Source organism: Lolium perenne, chromosome 7, assembly GCF_019359855.2.
Source record: "Lolium perenne isolate Kyuss_39 chromosome 7, Kyuss_2.0, whole genome shotgun sequence".
Taxonomy (NCBI): Eukaryota; Viridiplantae; Streptophyta; class Magnoliopsida; order Poales; family Poaceae; genus Lolium; species Lolium perenne.
The window spans coordinates 4,789,250-4,797,711 of record NC_067250.2 but is presented as its reverse complement, the minus strand read 5'-3'; the positions used below and the strand labels follow the sequence as shown (position 1 = coordinate 4,797,711).

The following is an 8,462-nucleotide window of genomic DNA, read 5'->3' as shown; positions in this document are numbered from 1 at the left end:
AGATCCCTTGACCAGCGCGGGGGTGGACGAGTCTGGCGCGGGGAGGTCGGTGTCAGAGCAGGAAAGCCATCGTGCGCCCATGACTGCGGAGGATGCCGTAGCTGAGCAGCCTCTCAATCTCCGGTGGTAACCTCAGTGGATGGGGAACACCGCTCGCACTGAAGGAGCGGGTCGTGGCGGTGGTGGGCACCAGCGAGAATGCTTCGCCGAGGCTGCGCGGAATCGGGGACGAGGTCCGGCTACATCGACGGCATCCGGCAAGATGGGAGCACAAGACGAACAGAGGAGATCGGATATATAAGGTCTCGTGCGGTAGTCGTTCAGGAGGTTGTAGAACGTGGGCGGGTGCCACGTTGGGACGCGTGTCTCATGCTGGCCAAGTCTAATGACACGCATCCAATGATGGATGAGCCGGAGGTTAGCGCACTAATCTCTGAAAAATCTAAATCGTTTTTTATAATAACATAAGCCAATAACATATTTTACTAGTCTAAGTTAGTCTTACTGTAACATGTACTTTGAAGGCTATACGAGACCCGTTCCCCGGAGGGTTAGGCATAAAAAAAGGAACTAACATACCACGCGATGTGCCAAAAAGAATCTCACACCAGAGTCTCGGTGTTACCAGCGTGGTAATCTAAAGGTATGATTGCTGCACCCCCATGGGTCCCAGGCTATCCACCTCGCGCGCGCGGGTTGGGCAGTGGCCTCGTTTTGTTTCCAGCGATTGGGCCACGTGGCGTTATGTGATTGGATCGGCCCAAAAATATCTTTGGCAGCCATACGAGAGAAGCAACCCTATCCCCACCCTTCCAATCCCCTCCTCTTTCGTATCCTCCCCAAACCCATCCTGCTCGGCCGCCGGCACCGCGTCTCGCGCCGCCCCCTTCTCACCGCCTCGTCCTCCTGATTCGAGCAGCTGCGACCCCGAGGCGCCGTCAAGGATCCTAGCCTTCAGTCGTAGCGAGGAGCACATCTGCACATGAGTGGAAGGACGCGGGGAGGAGCGGACAGATGCGGAGGGGGAGGAGATGGAGCAGCAGGTCGTCTCCCACCTCCCACCTCGAGCTCCTCCTTGACCAGCCACGACCGCCTCGAGCTCTACCCTCCTCTTCGCGGAAACAGCGTCGCGGGTGGAGGCGGCGCTGCCGGTGGTTTCGCGGGCGCGCAGGGGTGCCGCCGCCGGTGGAAGTGCGAGCATGCGGGAGCAGCACTGCCACAGCTACCGACGGAGGATCACCGCTGTGTCGCGGGCGCGCGGGAGCGGCGCCGCCGGGAGAGGTGCGAGCACGAGGGAGCAGAACCGGCACTGCAGGTCGTCGACGGTTCATTTTGGCAAGGTACATAATCTCACACCCTCTCTTTTCAAGTGCTCCTCGTCTCTATTTTCGTGGTCGCGGCAGCCGGGCAGCATGGCGCGTGCGGCGGCAGAGCGCATGGTGCCTGCGGCCAGGGTCGCAGCTCCCTGCATTGCTTGTCCGGTTTTTTGCTAGATTGATTAGCTAGCTAGCTTCATATCTAGATCTGTGGCTTGTAGTGTGATTTTTTTGCTAGATGGATTTGCTAGCTACCTTCATTACCTAGATCCATGGCTATGTGATTCTTTTGGTAGCACATGCTCAAGCTCTTGGCTAGATTAGCTTACCGTGTGATTTTTTTCCTAGCACATGGTTAGATTCTTGGCTACATCGATTAGCTAGCTAGATCCATTATCTAGGTCCTTCGCTCTATGATTGTTTTGGTCTAATTTGACTCTATATTATGGGCAGGTAGCAGAGAAGATACATGACTTGAAGTTGATATTTGGCATGATGGCATCGACACTTGAGGTGATTTATCTTTCTTTTCTAGATTTCCTCTTAGATGACCGCTGCAATGCCACTTGTTTATTTGGTATGCAATTCCTAATATCGCCGAATTATTGTCTTCTTTTTCAGTGCCGAGCTTTCTAATTATCTTTGAGCATGGAGGAAGACGAACTGACAAATACAAGTGCGAGGTGAACGTTATTCCTAACTGAGCATTTTTTACTTATTTTATCCCTCTTTGGATTTTCTTCTTAAATGTTATTTATTTCTCTGTAATGGAGCACTTTTATTATCGAATGCAAAGTTAGTTGATGTAAAGGATCTTATTTTCCCCTTTGGGGGTGGACGGTGTACTACAAAATTGCTCTAGAATATTGTTGGAATAGTTCTTATTGTTATATAAGGAGTGCAGATTCAGCGACATGCAGATGTGGTGCTTCTGTGGTCTAACATGTTTTGGAATCTAATTGTTTGTTCTTTGTGGTGTTCTTTAGGTGAGCAACAGTGTTTTAGCAGTCAATTATGTAGTAGCCTATACAAGTTCTATAGATCAACAGCAGGTTATGAATTTAATGCTTTGGCATGTTACTGCTAATAGGAAATGCGAGATTTATTTTTTCCAACTTCCTTTGCATCTTCGCATATAACTGAATATGGAGTATTTCTTCTTTCAACGTGCATCAATTAAATTTGCAAGTTAATCAAGTTTTCAAATTTATTCGCAAAAGAAGGTTTTCAGTGGCCAAACATAGGATAGGCTTGGGTACCTTTCATTTCACTGGTGGACATGATGCACATTCCAGTAGAGCATATCTACAAATAATTTTAGGCTAATGTTTGTGTTTCCCGTTAATTTCAGGCGCACACGTGATGGTGCTCACATGTGCAGTATTGCAATGGTCAGCGGCAACATTCCATGCCGCGTTCAGATAAAAAATCTCCAGCACCTATCAGTTGGTTCCCTCGAGCCCCAGGTATTGTTTATACTACACAACAGGAATAAATTTTATCATGGATATGTAGTATATCACATTGTTATTTTGGCAACTCAACCCCATCTCCCCGCTAGGTAATAATCTGTTGCCTATGATCTAGGTTGTTATGATGAATATATTGCTTAGATAAGGCGACCATGCTTTTTCCAAACTATTACCAAATATTTTCTCTGAATAATTGGTTGTTTTTCTTATGAAAATTAGTGTAGACTATATGCTCTAATTTCTACCTTCAACCACAATGGTGGGCGTTGGGCACATCAACACTGACCGTCAACAGCTTGCTATGTTTTTTTCATGTAATCTCCCATGATAATTTCTTCCATATTGTTTACATTTCTCTGAATTGATTTTGTTAGATCATGCTATTTAGTTCTTTGTTTTACATGCTTTATTGCTTGACCCAACTCTAGATCAGTAATCTATTCGGGTTATAAATTAGTAACCAAACCGGTGCTCATCTGTACAATATTTTTCCTTATTTTGTCTACTTGTGTGTGCTACATTTCTCTGTTTTACTGTATGTCACTTTCCCTTCAATGGAATGTTAACAACTTATGTGGATGTTGCTATTGACATTCCTTCTTGCTTGGTTATTTTTGTACTTCTGGAACAAGTAAGCCCTATGTGTTTCCTCAATCGCCGCTTATCCATAATAGATTTTCATGAAACGTCAGTATAACGGTTTTCAAATAGTTTATCAGTGCGATATTCATACTCCTTTTTTTGCAATGTGCCACTGTCAGCAGTAAGTTCAGTTGTACTTGTGATTAACTAATGGTTTGCTCATGTTTTCATTTGGGGTATACTTGTGCTGCAGGTGTTGAGATGCATAGGTCGGCAAGTCTATTGGCGTTAAAGGGGCATGCTCTGAGGCTGATTGGTTCATACCATCAGGGCATAAACCCGATGGCTGGACTCTCCAGCAATCCCATGAGATGGACATGTGAGCTGCATTTGACCGTTGATTGTTGATCTTTGTCAAAAACCCAAAACTGATAACCCTATAACAGTTAATTCATATGGTCAGAGGTAACTTTTCGAAACTCATGTAATTACTTTAGTTTTGAAAGTGTGCATGACAAGCATGGCACTGTATTATATGTACAGGTAGAATGCTAAGAATTATGGTATAAAATTAGATTTTAGTAGTTAAGTTAAATTTCATTGAAGTATGCTAACAAGGCGGGTAGAAAATTGTCTCCTGTTGCAACACAGTCGTGCAACTTATGTGGATGTTTCTTTTTTTTCCATTTCTTCTTTGCTTCCATTTTGAACGGTCATGTGTGTTTTTCACTTGCTTAGTCATAACACATTGAGTCCCAGATCCAGGAGATCCAAAAAAAAAATCCAGCATATAAGAATAAAATATATTGGTTCCTTATCCTTTTTTACATGACTGAACACTACTGCTTTAAATCTATTTTGAAGTAGTTCCCTATCCTTTTTTACATGACTAAACTACTGCTTTAACAGGTAATTTACTTGAGCACGGATTGATATAGGAGGTGAAGCATTTGAACATTGAAGTCTCCAGAGCATAAGCGCCTGAAATTATTGCTGAAGTAAATTAGGAAGGTTATCTTGCAGCTTCATGTGCTATTTGTTTATCCTCTGAAAGTATATGCAGTATTATCAGAGGTGAGCGCACATTGCACTACTTCAGTGTAGAGATAAGACAGGATTGGTTTTCTGAATGTATATCATGTAATATCTAAATTGGTAGCTAATCCAGCTTTTTTATGATTCTGTCTTGCATTGAATTACTCTATATTAGTTTTTCTCTGAATTTAGCTCCTAACACCCATTGTCTTTTGAGGTGGTTGAGGATTTGTCTACACAAGCAAATGTACCTGTCAGCAATTGAACCAGAGTCGGGTTTTTTCTGCGACAAGGAAGGTTATGTTGCAGCTTCATGTGCTATGTTTTTATCCTCTGAAAGTATATGCAGTATTATCTGAGGTGAGCGCACTTTGCAATACTTCAGTGTAGAGATAAGACAGGAGTGGTTTTTTGAATGTATATCATATAATATCTAAATTGGTAGCTAATCCAGCTGTTTTGTGATTCTGTCTTGCATTAAATTACTATGCATACAAGTTTTTCTCTGAATTTAGCTCCAAATGAACATTTGAGATGTGATAGATTGGAAGCTGAATCAATGTGTATATTTGATTTTTTCTACCTGGTAGTTCCCGATAGTTATATTTTCCCTTCACTACATAAGTGTGAGACCTTCTGGTTGATGCAGATGCTAATTTGCATGGAGCGTGCCCCAGTTCTGCAACTTGCTGGCCTCCTCCGCTTATTCTCTCCTAGCCAATGGAGGATGGCACGTAGCAGCGCAGATCATAATGACGCAGGCGAGCTTCTTTAAATTTCTTTGCTTCTCCTTTTATATTTATTATCCTCTCTTTCTATCATTGCTTTGCATATGGGGTCAGCAACATTTCGTTTTTGTTGAAATTGCCTGGGGCTATTTGGGCTACGGGCCGTGATTATTTCAAACTTTGCACTCTAATTTTTTTTCCTTGCATGGACCACGAGAAGACATAAATCAGGAAGCATGCGGAGCGGTGTGGTAAGCGCCAACGGTTGCGGATCATCGGAAGTGAAACCCTTTCTGGCAATTAAGATGGATTGCTAATTCTTCTTCAATGTAGGGCATGTAGAAACACATTAAGCTACAAGCGTGCTATATTTTTCTTTCTGGACTAGGCATACGGTAATACTTTTTCTAGAGAACATAGCAACCCTCCATGAGCTTCCTATTGTATAAGTTTTCCTTTTGAATTGATGAATATAAGTAGAAATTGTTTACTCTGTTCACATCTAGCTTGGAGATCTACAGAAGTGGAAGGCTGATGTTATTTCATCGTGCATCTTAAAGGTTTAGGTCAGTTTAGTATGTTGGTGGAAGAACTCATACCTCACCTTTTCGCCCTTGATTTGGTTATAGTACAGGCTCCTCCTATGAGACTTGCCATGCTTTTTCAGATCTTTCTATGTTGGTGATGCTACCGGCCGGCAGAGACAACAATCATAGCAACACCGATATAGAATTTCCTAAGGTATGGTGAAGCAGCTATCACTTTAGCTGTAGTGCACTACTGCTTCATTCAATTAAAACATTTACTCCAACCAACTCCTTCGAACAGATGGAATTACTTTCATCTTGACTACTTCTTTAAGGCAATCCCATTAGCTATGCAATGTTTAATTACATATTACCACTACTGCCTTGCTATTGCTTAACAACACTACCAGAAACCTACAGGTTCACTTTCATTTGAACTTCAATGTACCCCAGATAGATATCTCTGGGAAAAATAAATATCTTTCATGCAGTACAAGAATACATGTTTCCCTTTTCAGATATCATCCATCTACATTTTGTAGCTTCTGTCGAATGATTTCCAGTTTTTTTCTATCTGGTCTTTTCAGTCAAATTCAAGGACCTTGGGCCAAGGTGTGCCATTTATTAAGCCTACATTATTGCCAATACACATTTTTTTTACTTCTACATATTCCACTAATGTTGTGCCACCTGGGTTATATCTCTAAGCTGGTTCAAGTATAATCTAAAAACCAGACCATCTTTTTTTTGTGGGGGGGCATCTTTTTTATGATGTCCTTATATATTCCCTTAATACTGTACCCATTCCCTTATTATGAAAAGCAAGCTTCACATTCTTCATGTGGCGTGTTGTATATCGTTCTTGAAGTGCATTTTTGAATAATAATTTTTTTTATAGCTTGACAAGAGAAGCGTGCTTTTGAGAAGTTCATTGTTTTTGATAATTTTTTTGTATCACCAACAACCCCTAACATCGTATAAAAATAAGCTTGGTACGGCAACCATTTATCAGGTCATACAGAAGATTTTGCATGGACATCTCTGCATTTTTGAGAAACTTAATATGAAACAATTCTTTTTAGCGCTATGAGTATTTGATGATGGCAAGGAAACATTCTTATTTTTTAAGGAGAGATCCTACCAGATTTTATATAATTAAATAGTGCACCTTCTTTATTAAATTTTAAGCATGGCAAGAGAACTATGATGTAATCTGCAGGTAGTAAAGAAACTGAAATCTGCTACCTGATGTTCTCCTTAGGTGTAGGATTCAATTTGCAACTGCAGAATTCCTACGATTCAAGCTTCTGAGGTATGGCATGCACATCTCCTATTATCGAAAAGGTAATCAGTTGATGGTCCTTCCATGGTTATGTCCAAGAGATAGTTACCATCTAAATTAGGCATCACATGATTTAAATTGTTTAGTATTTTCCAGTTGATGGTCCTTCCATGGTTCTATGCAATCAAGTTTGTTTAGTATTTTCCATGTGAGTAGTAGACTGAAATTATGTGCCACTGTGATCATGTGACATATTTCTTACTGAAGCATCAAACAACCTTTCATTTTATTTTAAATTTTGTAGTATAATATATAGTTGAGAGGCTACCGTGGCTGAATTAATCCCCAATCGCATTTCCAACCATGGAGCTATCAGTTAATGTGATGCTTGCTCCCATACAAATGAACAGGCGCTTCTACAAATTGGACTACGTAGTGGCTGAGTCAAATTGTTGTTGATGCCTACATGCTGAAGGTTGAGAGGAGCTGTCCCATCACCCGTACAATACTCATTTGGCTGCCAGCTTTTGATACATAGCAGATTGGCAGATCAATTAACACCTAAGATACAATTCTTCCAGCCACAACTAATCAAGTATGATTATTTCACACAAATAAATTACACCAGAAACTATTATACCGAATCCTTAGAAAAATTAACGGCAAACTAGGATTACAGCTTCGGTCCATTTCAGAGGACCGTGTACTCCTATCTATTTTTATATCTTTTTAATGGTTATCACATATGTGTTTGCACTGTTTGCTTTGCAGAGATCTCTACTCCTTTTGTTCCTGCTGAAAAGGCTACTGTCGGGTGCGGAAATTGATGGATCAACACCTTGCTTCTGGTAAGTGAGGTATTACTTAGTTTTTTTTTTCTGTTTCCTTATATGTTTCACCCCCTCCCCTTTTTGTTGTTCTAATCATTTTGGTTCTCTTTTTTAGATCGGCGCTCAGCGGTGTGCTCCCATCGACCTATGATAAATTGAGTTGCCGTTGTCTGGGGATTTCGTTGTGACACTCAAGTGTCAGTTCGTTCGTTTCCTCTATCTTCTGTTGTGTTTTTGTTCTGCTCTGTCTATTGCTTACTTTCTATTTTATCTTCACGTTGTCAGCTAATTGGCCTGGACGCACACTATGGTGGTCCTCATCTGTACTTCGTTCTGGAACGCCATGCCTTATTCATGTGTCTGTTCTTTTGCACTCCACGTTTTCTTATATGTTTCACTTCACAAGATAATGACTTTCAACTGGGTATCAAATTTACATATATTATCATTTTCCATCTGATTTTTACTGTTGTTATACAATATGTGAAACTCACGGGGTCGTGCGCCAAGGCGCACATCTAAATCTAGTCCTAGCTAGGTGCGATTTTCGTTCCAGCATGGTCATGTGGACGGTAGTTTACAAATGGAGATTTCAAATGGCCTGTGTCAGTGTGTCGATGTCCAATTGCCGCCATGACAAAAATAAACTTTTGCAAATCCAGAACCATATATGTTACACAGCAAGAAGAA

At 41.4% G+C, this 8,462-nt stretch overlaps 1 long non-coding RNA gene across 13 annotated transcripts; it reads left to right on the top strand.

The window, feature by feature from the left end:
- The first annotated feature begins 789 nt into the window (after positions 1–789).
- LOC127311616 (uncharacterized) lies at positions 790–8,220 on the top strand. 13 transcript variants are annotated; one of them, XR_011749725.1, is made up of 15 exons: positions 792–1,340; positions 1,770–1,829; positions 1,938–1,999; positions 2,668–2,782; positions 3,624–3,835; positions 4,280–4,444; positions 4,623–4,765; positions 5,055–5,166; positions 5,354–5,384; positions 5,467–5,528; positions 5,640–5,699; positions 5,801–5,874; positions 6,922–7,004; positions 7,714–7,790; positions 7,888–8,220. It is a non-coding gene; the product is annotated as an uncharacterized lncRNA (long non-coding RNA). The 13 variants fall into 13 exon arrangements; XR_007857781.1 differs by having other exon boundaries at positions 5,055–5,384; XR_007857780.1 differs by having other exon boundaries at positions 5,055–5,528.
- The last annotated feature ends 242 nt before the right edge of the window (positions 8,221–8,462 follow it).